The sequence below is a fragment of the Papio anubis genome, chromosome 14, assembly GCF_008728515.1.
Source record: "Papio anubis isolate 15944 chromosome 14, Panubis1.0, whole genome shotgun sequence".
Classification (NCBI taxonomy): Eukaryota; Metazoa; Chordata; class Mammalia; order Primates; family Cercopithecidae; genus Papio; species Papio anubis.
Window position 1 is genome coordinate 35,346,686 of NC_044989.1, and position 12,116 is coordinate 35,358,801.

Here is a 12,116-nt window from a genome sequence, read left to right on the forward strand (position 1 = left end):
TCTCATGTCTTTTGATACTCTGCTGGTGTAATATAGTCTTTTAAAATGTGTCAGCAATTTCTGAGGAACCTGGCTAGTGTCTGGTCAGTCATCTTCTTGAGTATCTTAGTCCACACTCCCAACCACGGAGGCTCTCAGAGTCACTTTATACAGTCTTTAATTGCCCCAGGGCCAGGTACCAGATATAGGAAGAGCCTCTGTTTTCCACAGCCTACTGATATTTTTCTTTTTTTCTTTCTTTTCTTTCTTTCCTTTTTTTTTTTTTTTTTTTTTGAGACCGAGTCTCGCTCACTCTGTCGACCAGGCTGGAGTGCACTGGAGGATCTCAGATCACTGCAAGTTCCGCCTCCCGGGTTCACGCCATTTCTCCTGCCTCAGCCTCCTGAGTAGCTGGGACTACAGGCGCCCGCCCCACGCCCGGCTATTTTTTGCATTTTTAGTAGAGACGGGGTTTCACTGTGTTAGTCAGGATAGTCTGGATCTCCTGACCTCGTGATCCGCCCGCCTCGGCCTCCCAAAGTGCTGAGATTACAGGCGTGAGCCACCGCCCCCGGCCGCCTACTGATATTTTTCAAAAGAGCCAAACCTCAGCCTGTTTATACAGCCTTGCCGTTTCCTTCTGAAGAAACCTCAGTGGTTCTGTGTGACCTACTATGCTATGACATGGAGACTATGAAACTGTAAAAGTTTTTCAAGTTTCTCTCTCGATCTGTGTCTGGCTTCATGATAGCATATCTCAGGTAATATGGCTGAAGCAGTTGGTAAGTACACATATGTTTAGGATTGTAATGTCTTTTTGGAGAATTAATTCTTTTATCATTGTGTAATGTTTTCCCTAAATCTTGATGATCTCTGTTGACCAGAAATCAGCTTTGTGTGAAGTTATTATAGCTACTCCAACTTTCTTTTGATTATGGTTAGTATGTTTTATCTTATATCATCTCTTTACTTTTAACCTATCTGCTTTTTAAATATTTATCACAAATATTATCATTTGGTAGACATCAGTTAGTTGGGTCTTGTTTTCATCCAATCTGTCAATCTCTCCTTTTTAACTTGTGTTTGTCATTTACATGTACAATTATTTAAAATATATTTATATTAAAATATTACTGACTCCATTCTGTTTATTGCATTTGTTTCTTTTTTCTTTTTTGGCCTTCTCAGTTTTCACTGAGAATTTTTATGCTTTCCTTTTATGTAAGCTATTAACTTATGTACATTTAGAAAATTAGATTGTGTTCTAAGATTTATAATGTAGACTGTTGTTGAAATCCTCCCTAAAATAGCACTCTAATGCTCATTTGTAATGTAAGTACGTTATAGTAAAATACTCCAAGATCCTCTCTCCCATCTCCTGCCACATTGTTGTAATTTATTTCACTTTTATATAGCCTTTAACTATCCAATACGTTGGTATATTATTTACATAACACATGTAATTTTAAAACATAGAAATTTATATTAAAATAGTATTATTTAAACAGTTATCTTTTAGATCATTTGAAATAAGAAAAATTAATATAAAATATTTACCTTATTTTTTAACTTTTCTCATGCCCTTTCTTTTTTCAATGTAAATCCATGTGTCTTACTTATATCATTCTTTATCCTGAAGGAGTTCTTTCAGCATTTTTCTTGAGACTGGTCAGCTGGCAGTTACGATAATAAGTTATCTATTTTGTTTTCTGAAGAAAGTCTTTAATTCACTTCTATATTTTAAAGGTTGATATATGATATCTGAACGTTTTAGGTGGGTGCATGTGGTATTCGATGGATGTTTTCAATGTTTCCAACATACAATATTTTCCTTGTATATAGAAATTTAGGTTTGCAGATTTTTTTCCCAAGACTTAAAGATTTTACTCCACTGTCTTCTTGTTTGCAGAATTTGTTACAATAAGTGTTCTTTAATTCTTATTCTTGAGTAGATAAGAAGTCACCCACCCTCCTGCTGAAAGACTTTAAGATTTTCTCTTTTTCTTTGGAAAATAGGACTTTTGTGTGAGGATTTATATTGATCTGGCTACAAGTGGGTTTTCTTTGACGTATTTTTTTGTAGCTCTGTGTTCTAGAGATTTCTAATATCCCAGTGACCATGTTTTTGATTCCTTTATTAGCTTTGGAACTTCCCTTTTTGTTGTCCCTCAGAGAAAGTTTGTCTCTTGCAGCTTTCTTAACTGACCTCCACTGTCCATTGGAGGCTTACTAGCCTGGTGTTAGAATGTAGGGGAGGGGTATTCTCCAATCTTCTAAGTCTAAATTATTGGAGTGCACTGTTGGCGTTTGTCTGACAATTCCTCTTGCAGGAGAAGAGGTTTGTTGTCCTTATCTTCTAGTTCTTTCTGTGACTGCAACAAGTCTAGGGTCTCCAGTTAATGCCTTTGAGCCCTTTCCCATAGAGTTCATGGCTTCTCATCCCCACACACATAGGTGAGACAGGGAGGCTAAATTAAAATTGGATTGGAATGGAATTCACTTCTAGCAGGGATGGGATTTCACTTTTGTCTTCTGGGAAAGTCCTTCTCTGCATTAAGCTTTTTATTTCATAAGCATGTGTTTTTTTTGGGTTTCCTTATTAATCAAGTCTCAGTATAAATTGTTCTTTGGGTATAGTCCCAATTTTCCCTGGCTTAGTGGTCATCTGTCCCACCGAATGCTCAAAGAACATTGCACACATCTTTTTTATAAGTTATCATGTAAGTCAAAATTAGAATTATTTGTTTGGGCCTAGAGTCTCTCTTTCTAAATAAATTATTTTACAAATCAGAAAGCTATCTTTGACTTCACAACTTTAGCGTAATACCTAATATATAACAGGTACTTTATAATACAATTAATTAAGTCAGTTATTCTGTGAATGCACATTGAGCTCCTACCATATAAAGGCATTGTTTAAGTTACTGGAAATACATCAGTAGACAAAACAAATACAATTTCCAACTTCAGGGAGTGTATATTCTGGTAGGAAGAAGACAAATAACAAGCAATGAAACAAATATAGTATGTCAGGTTGTGCTAAAAGAAAGAAGAGTAAAGTAAATAAAGAGTGACGAAGGTTGTTCTTTCACTTCTTTCTTGATGAAATGATCAAGGAAGTTCTCATGTATGAGTTGGCATATGAACATACTTGAATGAAGTGGGAAATTAATTAAACACTACTATAATCAGAGTTGAATATTAAATGAATTACAGGGACAGGTGCATTCAAGGGTTCTATGGTTTTCTGCATGTGTTTGACTACTTTTTGCTCACAGCTTCTGCTTCCTTCATATTGAGATAATAAGCGAAATCACAGTCGATTATTTTTGGGAGGGTCTTCAATATGCCTGAGTGATATAATATACTTCTATCAGTTTCAGAAAAGCAATTTGGTCACAGGGAGTAATTTTCACTAGTAGAAAAAGCACTGCCTCCTTTTCAAATCCTACAACAAAGTATTACATATTGGAGTCATAAATAAAATTTAACCCTTCCATCCTTAAGTGATCTTGATATGCTTTACTATTTAGACCTTGATTCCCCTGAAACAGGCCAACTTAATTTGTAGCTCTATTCGGCTTTGTATAATCTGCTATTATAACAGTTAGCACATTGTTTTAAAGTTAATTGCTTATACATATATATCATCTGTAAGTGTGGGAGTTCTTCCAAAGCATGAACTGCATCTTATTCATTAGAAAATTTATCAGGATTCCTGGCACAGAGTTCCTATTAAATAAGTGTTTGTCAAATTATATTGATGATTAGCCAGTTCTACATTTTAAGTACACCTGCCATTAACATTGAACAAGCAAATAAATCCAGCGTAAAAAGTTCCTTTAGTATTCATGCAGGGACCTCTTGAAGTATAATTATTTGTGGAGGAATATTTTCCAGTTGTCCCTTTTTAATTTTTTTTAAGGAAGAATCTTAGCAATGAAATACTTTATCTTGAATCTAAGTGACACAATAATTTACTTTTTTTTTTTTTTTTTTTGGAGACCTGGAAATCTGAAACTTTACAATATTGTCAGCCTTTGGCTACTGAAGAAGCCTCTCCATATTCTGAGATTATTTCAGATAGGATACACTACCTTGTCATTTCATTATGCTCTATTAAAAGGTTCTTAATTAAATAGATCATTAAGAATATTCTAATTCTATTTAATTCTGCATGTAATATATTTAGCAGATTGCTGATGGACATAAAGATAAATAGTATTAAAGATTTTTAAACTTGGCTCAATTTTCTTTTTCTTTGCTATTATAACACTTCTGGAAATATGTTTTTAGATGTCTAAGGCCCAGATGCAGACTGGCATAATGAAACTCTACTACTCAATAGATATACACATAGAATTTCAGATTGATAAACATTATCTACCCACATTTTACTAAAAGCCACTCATTTCATGTGTTTCTTTCTGCAGATAATACATCCTGCCTGATTCCTTACTATCCAAACCAATGGAAAATAAAGTAAATTTTGAAGCATATATTCACATTTCCGTGAAACAGTAAAATCATGAGCAACTATATTGCTTTCCCACTGCTCACATAAGATACAGTTGGCTCTTTGTTAGAGTTGAAATAATAAAAGGCCTCAAATTCCTACATTAAAAATAAATATATCTGTTCTCTTCAGGAGAAAGAGTAATGTTAAAGGGTCAAAACCACAAACATTCACTCAGGAAAATTTTGGTGATCTGTGCCTAGAGAATATTTACTATGTAACTGATTTAAATTTCAAAGTAACATGGGATCAAATTATTGTACTGAACAGAATTTAAAAAAAGTTTTCCTTATCAAAATCATATAAAATGCTAGAGTACATGCATTTAAACTATTAAAAGTATATCTGAGCCCACAGACTTGGAAAGGAAGACCCTAACTGTCCTAAAAACAAAAGAAAACAAAACAATAACAAAAAAAATCTCACATCAATTTTGCTAACCAAGAATCAAAGCTAAACAACACATAAAGTATAATGACCATATAAGATAAATTGTAGGTCGAGAATGAGACACCTACAAAAGAAGAATAAAGGACTATGTACATTCAGTAATAAGAATAAAGAACCCAGTCTGAAACTGGATTTTAGGAAACGATATCCTCATATATAAACACTGGTCTAAGACTGTATTCTGGAAGTAAGAGTAAATGAAGTCACAAAAAATGGAAACCCTGAGCATTAGATAGAAAGTTTCAGGGCTCAACTTTGTGCAAACCACATAGTAAAGAAACCATACATTTAAAATTCTCAATTATTTAAGAATTGGTGAACCCAATAGGAGAGAAAACAACCATAAAAAATCATGGTCTGGAAGGCATCCACAAGGCATGAACCACATGAGACTATTGAGGATTTAACCTCATGGAATTTGAACTCCTAGACCACATGCATGTATAGCTAATGGACATATAAGAAAGTGCAATGCTAAGAAAGACAACCATAAATTAAATAACTGGAAGGATTTATGTCTGGGGATTTGATATATTAAAGTCACTTGAAAAGATCTTTAATATAAATATTTGAAATGTGTAAATAAATAAAGGGATTGGTAATATCCAGAAAATACACAGAGGGAAATTAGCGAGCAAGTAAGATGAGACAATATAAATCAACAAAGTAGAAATTTTCTTTTTCTTATACTTTTTTCTTCTATATATTAGAAGAAACTAGAAGAGAAAGTAGAAATCTTAGAAGTAAGGATTGCTCATTGCCTGTGAGACCTTAGATATGTTACTTAACCCTGTTATTTTCAGTTTTCCAGCTTGTAAGATTGGATAACTAATCAAGGTGATGTGGAATTTAACATGGTTAAAGCACTTACAGTAGTGCTTGGTGCAACATAATTAGTCATTATATATTAGCACTTATTATATAAAATGATGTAACATTTGCAAAATACGAAAAGGCTAAAATGAGCAACTAGAAAAAAAGTTCTTGCCTATATTAATATATATATATACATGCATACATACACACACACACACGTATTTTTAATATGTATTTTTAATGGCTCCCAAAGTCATTTTATTTAACAAAGGGTGCAAAGCAAAACAAAATTTATCCTAAAACCCTCACAATTTTTCTATACTTCTCTTCTGTGGAAATACTTCACCTGGAACTATCTCTTCCCTTTTGCTAACAGTTTAGTGTCTAAACAGGAAGGCTGATGTCCCTGTTTCAGGTGACCCTCTTCTTAAAGTCTTAGGGATAATTTCAGCTGCACTGAGTGGCAAAGTGGGCCCTGTTTGCATGAAAAAGGAATTTGGTCACAGGGCTTCTGGTGGACCCCAGATGCTGTCAATTTCAGCAAGTAACACTGAATGTCCTTGTGACTTATAAACATTGTTCAAAAATGAGGCTGTGTTAAACTTAAAAGCCAACCTTTCTGCTCAGATCCCTGGATTAAAAAACAGTTTTAAAAATCTATATGATTCTTACCAAAAGGATGGCTTTTAAAAATAAGCCAAGAAATATTCAGAAACAGGTTTCTTGTGAATGCTTGGTAGAAGAGGCATTCCAATATGTCAAAATGATTTAGCCAAGTTCTTTTATCTATGGGAAATGCCATTTTATCACAGCCCCTTATATAAACCCTCCTGAAACCCCTTCAGTAAATAGCATTCCAATTCAGTCACCAAAGTGAAAATATCTTTGAAAACTGTGAGTTGGCTGGGAGACTTAGCACATCTTGGCGAACATTTTTCAACTCACCAGTGAAAGAAGAGGCAATTAAAGGCTAGTTAGGCAGATAGAGAGGGAGGGACTCGGGAGTGGAAAAATACCTGTGAGACCACATCTGCACAGCCCCTGTAGCTAGTGGAAAGAAATTTGGTATAAGAACTTTCTCTAATGCCAAGTGTTTGCTCAGAAGGGACTGTCCTGGCCTAGGAGCAGGTGCAATAGATGGACCTAAATGTCCTTAACTTGACCTGACTCATTATAACGTCCTTAACATGATATTAGCATTGTGGTTTTAGTCCCCTAATGTGTTTTGCTTAGCCATTCATGGATAATAACCAATATTCAGTCACTCTGACCAACCCCAACCATGTGCAGATGCAATGCCAAGTGGGAACATCACCCTTCCCATTTGGGCAGAAACAACAGAAGAATTCCTTGTCTTTGCTATATAAAAGAACTCAGCTCCATTTCTGGCAACATGCTTTCAGGGCACCTCTCTTTGCTGAGAGCTTTCCTTCTGCTTAATAAATCCTACTCTACTCATTCTTTGCTGTCCATGTGCCTTATTCTTCTTGGTCTTGGGACAAGAAGTTGCACCTAGCTGAACTAGGGACTAAGCAGACTGCAACACCAAGAGCTTGGGCTTCCTGTGAAGGTCATTAGTTTTCTGGTTAAAAACATTCTTGAAGTCATCAGGGATGGAGGAACAGAGACTCAGCATCTGAGAACCTGAGTTCCTGGTTCCATATCTGGGACTCAAGAGCCAAACAGCACAATCATGCAGCACATCATGAAGACATTTCACAGGATGGTGAAGATTCAAAAGTATCTGAGGCTCAGTAAGAATTCCCTAATGTTGTCACCTGTGCTGAGCTCCCACACCTCCTTCCCAAAGCCCTGCATGTCCTTCTTTTTCAGCTTAAAGTTGAGCACTGCCCCAGCATTCATCAACAATGTCCCATACAGCAGGATGTCTCCAATCATCTTCATGGCCAAATAATAACAAGGTTAATATATTTTAATAGAAAAGCTAAAAGTCAGAAAAAAATGGGCAAGGCTGAGGGTCAATGTAATAATATTGTATATAAGGTTACGGAAGTTTCAAAGAAATTTAAACAAATGGGCTTAGAATTGGAAAACAAGCGAAAGATCAAGGTACACAAGGATTAGTTGTAGAAATTCCAGTAGATTCATAATATAAACAGAATACAGGAGAAGGTTAAGAATAACTTATTAAATAAATTATTATGTTTCTGATTTAAAAATCATATTCAGTTCTAAAGATGATTAATAAAATAAATCTACAACTGAACTGCAGATATATCCAAAATTGTATGAAAGAAAAAATATATATGTTAAAGTGACTTATATACTTATAATACTCACTTTCTACTACTACTATTATTATTATTATTTAGACAAGAATGAATATTCTTTCCTTCTTAAGATGAGGCTGGTAGAAAATTTCATTAAAATGAAATTTTAACTTTGTTAAAATAAAATTTCATCAAAATGAAATTTTTAAATAAAATTTTGTTTTAATGAAAATCCACTTAGACTAAGGATCATGAATTATTCCATTCTTGCTTCCTAACATCTCTTCTCATCTGGACTATCAAAACACCTAGGGAAACCTGATACCAATCTTTTCTCCCCAATGATCCATGAATCTTAGTCTTGACATTATTTGAATGTAGTTGTTCTAAGAGTTGCATCATTCAACAACCAATAAGAAGGCATAGCTTGTACTGCACAGGTAAAGCAACAAATTGAGACAGAGGTTGTGTAGCACAGAAATAGTTTAATTATCGAAAGGCAGCTGAGCAGTAGGACAGGATATATTTCTCAAATCTGCCTCCCCAGGAGCTCAGAGGCTAGAGATTTTGAAGGAAATTTGATAGGCAGGGGACCAGGGCATGGGTGCTGCTGATTGCTTGAAGATGAAATCAATGTCCAAACTGTCAAGTCAGTTTCTGCATGGGGGTCATAGAACCAGTTGAGTTAGTTCTTTGGTATGAATCACAGGTCTGGGTGGCATCAGTTTGCATGCCTGAATGCAGAACGTTGAAAAATATCTCAAACATCAATCTTCGGTTTTCACAACAAGGATGATATCACTAGGAACAATTGGGGATGTTACAAATCTTGTGACCTCCAGCTACATGATTCCTAAGCATAAGCAAGCCAGAAAAAAAACGGCTGGTTATTGCTTTACTATGCTTATAGCACTGCAAAATTCAGGCACCACCATAATTCTAATATAGTGGCCTTTTCTTACTTTTACAAAAGCGTTTTCGGTCTCTGAACAGGGAGGACCTTATTTTCAGGAAGAGATTATTATCATCCTTGGTTTTAAGTTAATTTATAAACTAAATTTCTACCATAGTTAGCTTGGCCTACATCCAAGAATGATTAAGGGCAGTTAGCCTATGAGGTCAGAAGCAAGATGGAGTCTGTTCCTGTTAGATTTATCTTGCTGTCATAATTTTTGCCAAGGCGGTTTCAATGATAGGGTGATTTCTCTCTTTTTTTTAAGTCAGAAAGTCTTTTCCATAGGGTAGTAATTTGATTCCTTAGCAAAAGTTAATGGAGATATGAGACCCTTCAACTTTCTCATATCTATTCTATTCTGAGCTTTCTATATTATATTTTCAGGTAGCCTAGTAAGAGTAAAAGTAACCATATGAAGAACAAAGTTTCACTACGATTGAGCACAATGCTTAGAATATGGTAGAATCATTTTTAGTTCTTCAGAGTTTTAATGGATTGAAGAGTTATGTTTGTTTTTTGTTTTGTCTATTTTTGAATATAACAGACTATTTTTCAATCAAAATGAACACAAAAATTCTAAACCAAAATGGGATTTAGTTGGGCAAGGCCCTCACTCAATGCATCCCCATTGCTGTGCTAGTGCTAGACTTCACACACTACACTCTACATTATCATTGTACAATAATGGCGAGTCTGTGAATGTTCTGAATCAGGTATCTCCTGCGTTTTGAGATCGAGGCAAGGTTGAGCATAATAGATATGGTCAGCTTCTATCACACTTTACTTTGGAAAGGCACTTACCATCACACACCCAACCCAACTGTCACAATTATTCAATTGGTAATGAACTAATTATGAACCAGTTTAGTTCTGAATGTGCGACAAAGGGAATAGTCATACATTCTTTCTCATTTTAAAAGTGCATTTTAACAAAATGCCTGCATAGATGACCCAAAGAATCCAAGAGGCCAAGAAAGAGCAGGGGAGTATAAATAAGGACATGCTTTGAGAACACACGATGTTGGGAATTTCTGAGAGGAATTTATTTTCTATCATTGTTTTGTTTTTCTTTACTCATGCACATAAAGTAGAGTAGTTATAACTAGCCAACATAGATTATAAGAGATATTTATCCCCTTTGATGGAAAATTCTGTGGGTTCATGTGCTAGCTCACCATGTCTGTTCCTCGCCTGAGAGCAGGAACTAGCGCAATATTTGTAACGCCAGTTGGTGCTATTCCAAGAAACATCCTGTTAGTTTTCACACACTCACACATTCTCTAAATAATTTCATAGGACTGAGTTACAATGTTGGAAGCTGGAGACTGCCCCAAGATAGGACAATGCTTAAGTGAGACCATGCAATTTTGATTCTATGAGGTGAATAAGGTATGATGAAGGAATTGGAAAATAATTAGCCGATCTCTCAGGTTTGTGAATAATGTTGTAAGGCAAATTTGAAGAGCTTTATGGATAAATTTTATAGAGAGTCTTTAAAATTGATAATAAGTTGTCTATATGCATCTGTACCTACCAATTCCATCTACCAAGTTCAGAGCACAAGATCTTAACCAGTACCTAAGTAATATTAAAATATGCTGCCAGAAAGCTAAGAATCAAATATATCTCCCACCTCTGATGAGTTTATCAGACTTTACATGATTGTATTTGGTACTATAACCTCATTCCTATTTCCATTTTATATTGCTATCTCTATTTAATTACATTAATGAACAATTTGTATTTATGTAAGATGCCTTAAGTTTATTTTAAAGTTAGCTATTTGAAAACAACTTACTGAAAAAGTTACTCAAAAAGTCATAATATGATATGTCCTTTAAAATTCTCAGAACATCTCACATGCAATATATAAGCTAATTTAGGACAAGGACAGTGTTCTATATACCATACTATATTGCATACCTAAAAAAATGCCTGACACATGGTAGATGTTCAATAAATATATTATTTTTGTTTAATCTGGTTATTGACTTGACAGTAGGTATATAATACAATGCTAAGAATAATTTGATCAATAAAAATACTATAATAATATTCTCAGTTTGGTGGGGATGATTGAGAAAAGAACAGGAAATATCAGAGAAAAAAAATCCAGTTGTCTCTTTCTTCTTCCCTACTCAGCTTCAGGTTTTAGTTTTTAAGTGTAGCTGAAATACTAATCATTTTTATAGGAATATCTGCCTCAAAAACACCCTCTAATTTGAATAGAATCCATTTGAATTTATATATTTCTTCCTTTTTAGTATCAGCTATTTTAAATTATTTAATAGAATAGTCTTAAGGCATTGAAAGGGACCCATTCAGCAGGATTTAAGCCAACAAATCAGTCAGTAATTTCTCGTCACCTCACAGAGGAATTAAGCATTTTATCCAGTCTGTGTATATGATATTTCACATGCCTTCATAATAGAGCTATCAATTTTCTGATTTGCAAGCCAGTTGACAGAGTTAATACCCCAAAGGGCTATTTCAGTGTGAAGCTCCTAAAATTGTTTAAGACTCCCCATAAATTAGACGAAAGTCCAATCATGTACAATTTTATCCTTTTGCTTTTTGAAAAAGCATGAATTTTGTGTTCCAGAAACAACACTCTTTTAGAAGAGTAGCCCATTGGTTCTGTTTATTTACATTTTGACTTTTGATGCTGGCTAAATATTCAGGTTCACCATAACATGCTATAAGTCACACAAATAACAGTAGAAAATTGCTTAACCTAGTATTTTTGAAGTTGGCACTTTAAATACCGGCAGACCCTAATACAGCTGGTATGTCTATGGTTGTTTGCTTTTGTTAGGTAAAATGAGATGGTTTACAAACAGGCAGGCATAAAATTGTGTATACTATGAGTAAACTACATATTTTGGCCAAAAAAATTATCTCTCTTGAGAAAACAGAAATCCTTTTAAAATATAGAAGATGACAGAGTATGTTTTCTCATGTTCATATTTTACTCATAGAATTTTCCTGCACAGAATATGTTTGCGGTTTGTTAAAAATCAGCTCTATGTGTGACAAGTTTGTCCCTGGATTAGTGTGTATGATTAAGGTTACTGGTATCAGTGATATAAACAAACATACTTATGCAGTTAATATCATTGTATGTTTGATTTTAAAATTCTGACCACAAACAATTTTAATAGGACTCCTG

At 34.5% G+C, this 12,116-nt stretch overlaps 1 pseudogene; it reads right to left on the minus strand.

Annotated features, from left to right (window-relative positions):
• Nucleotides 1-483: 483 nt before the first annotated feature.
• LOC101003796 lies at nucleotides 484-7,876 on the minus strand (annotated as a pseudogene).
• Between the last annotated feature and the right edge of the window lie 4,240 nt (nucleotides 7,877-12,116).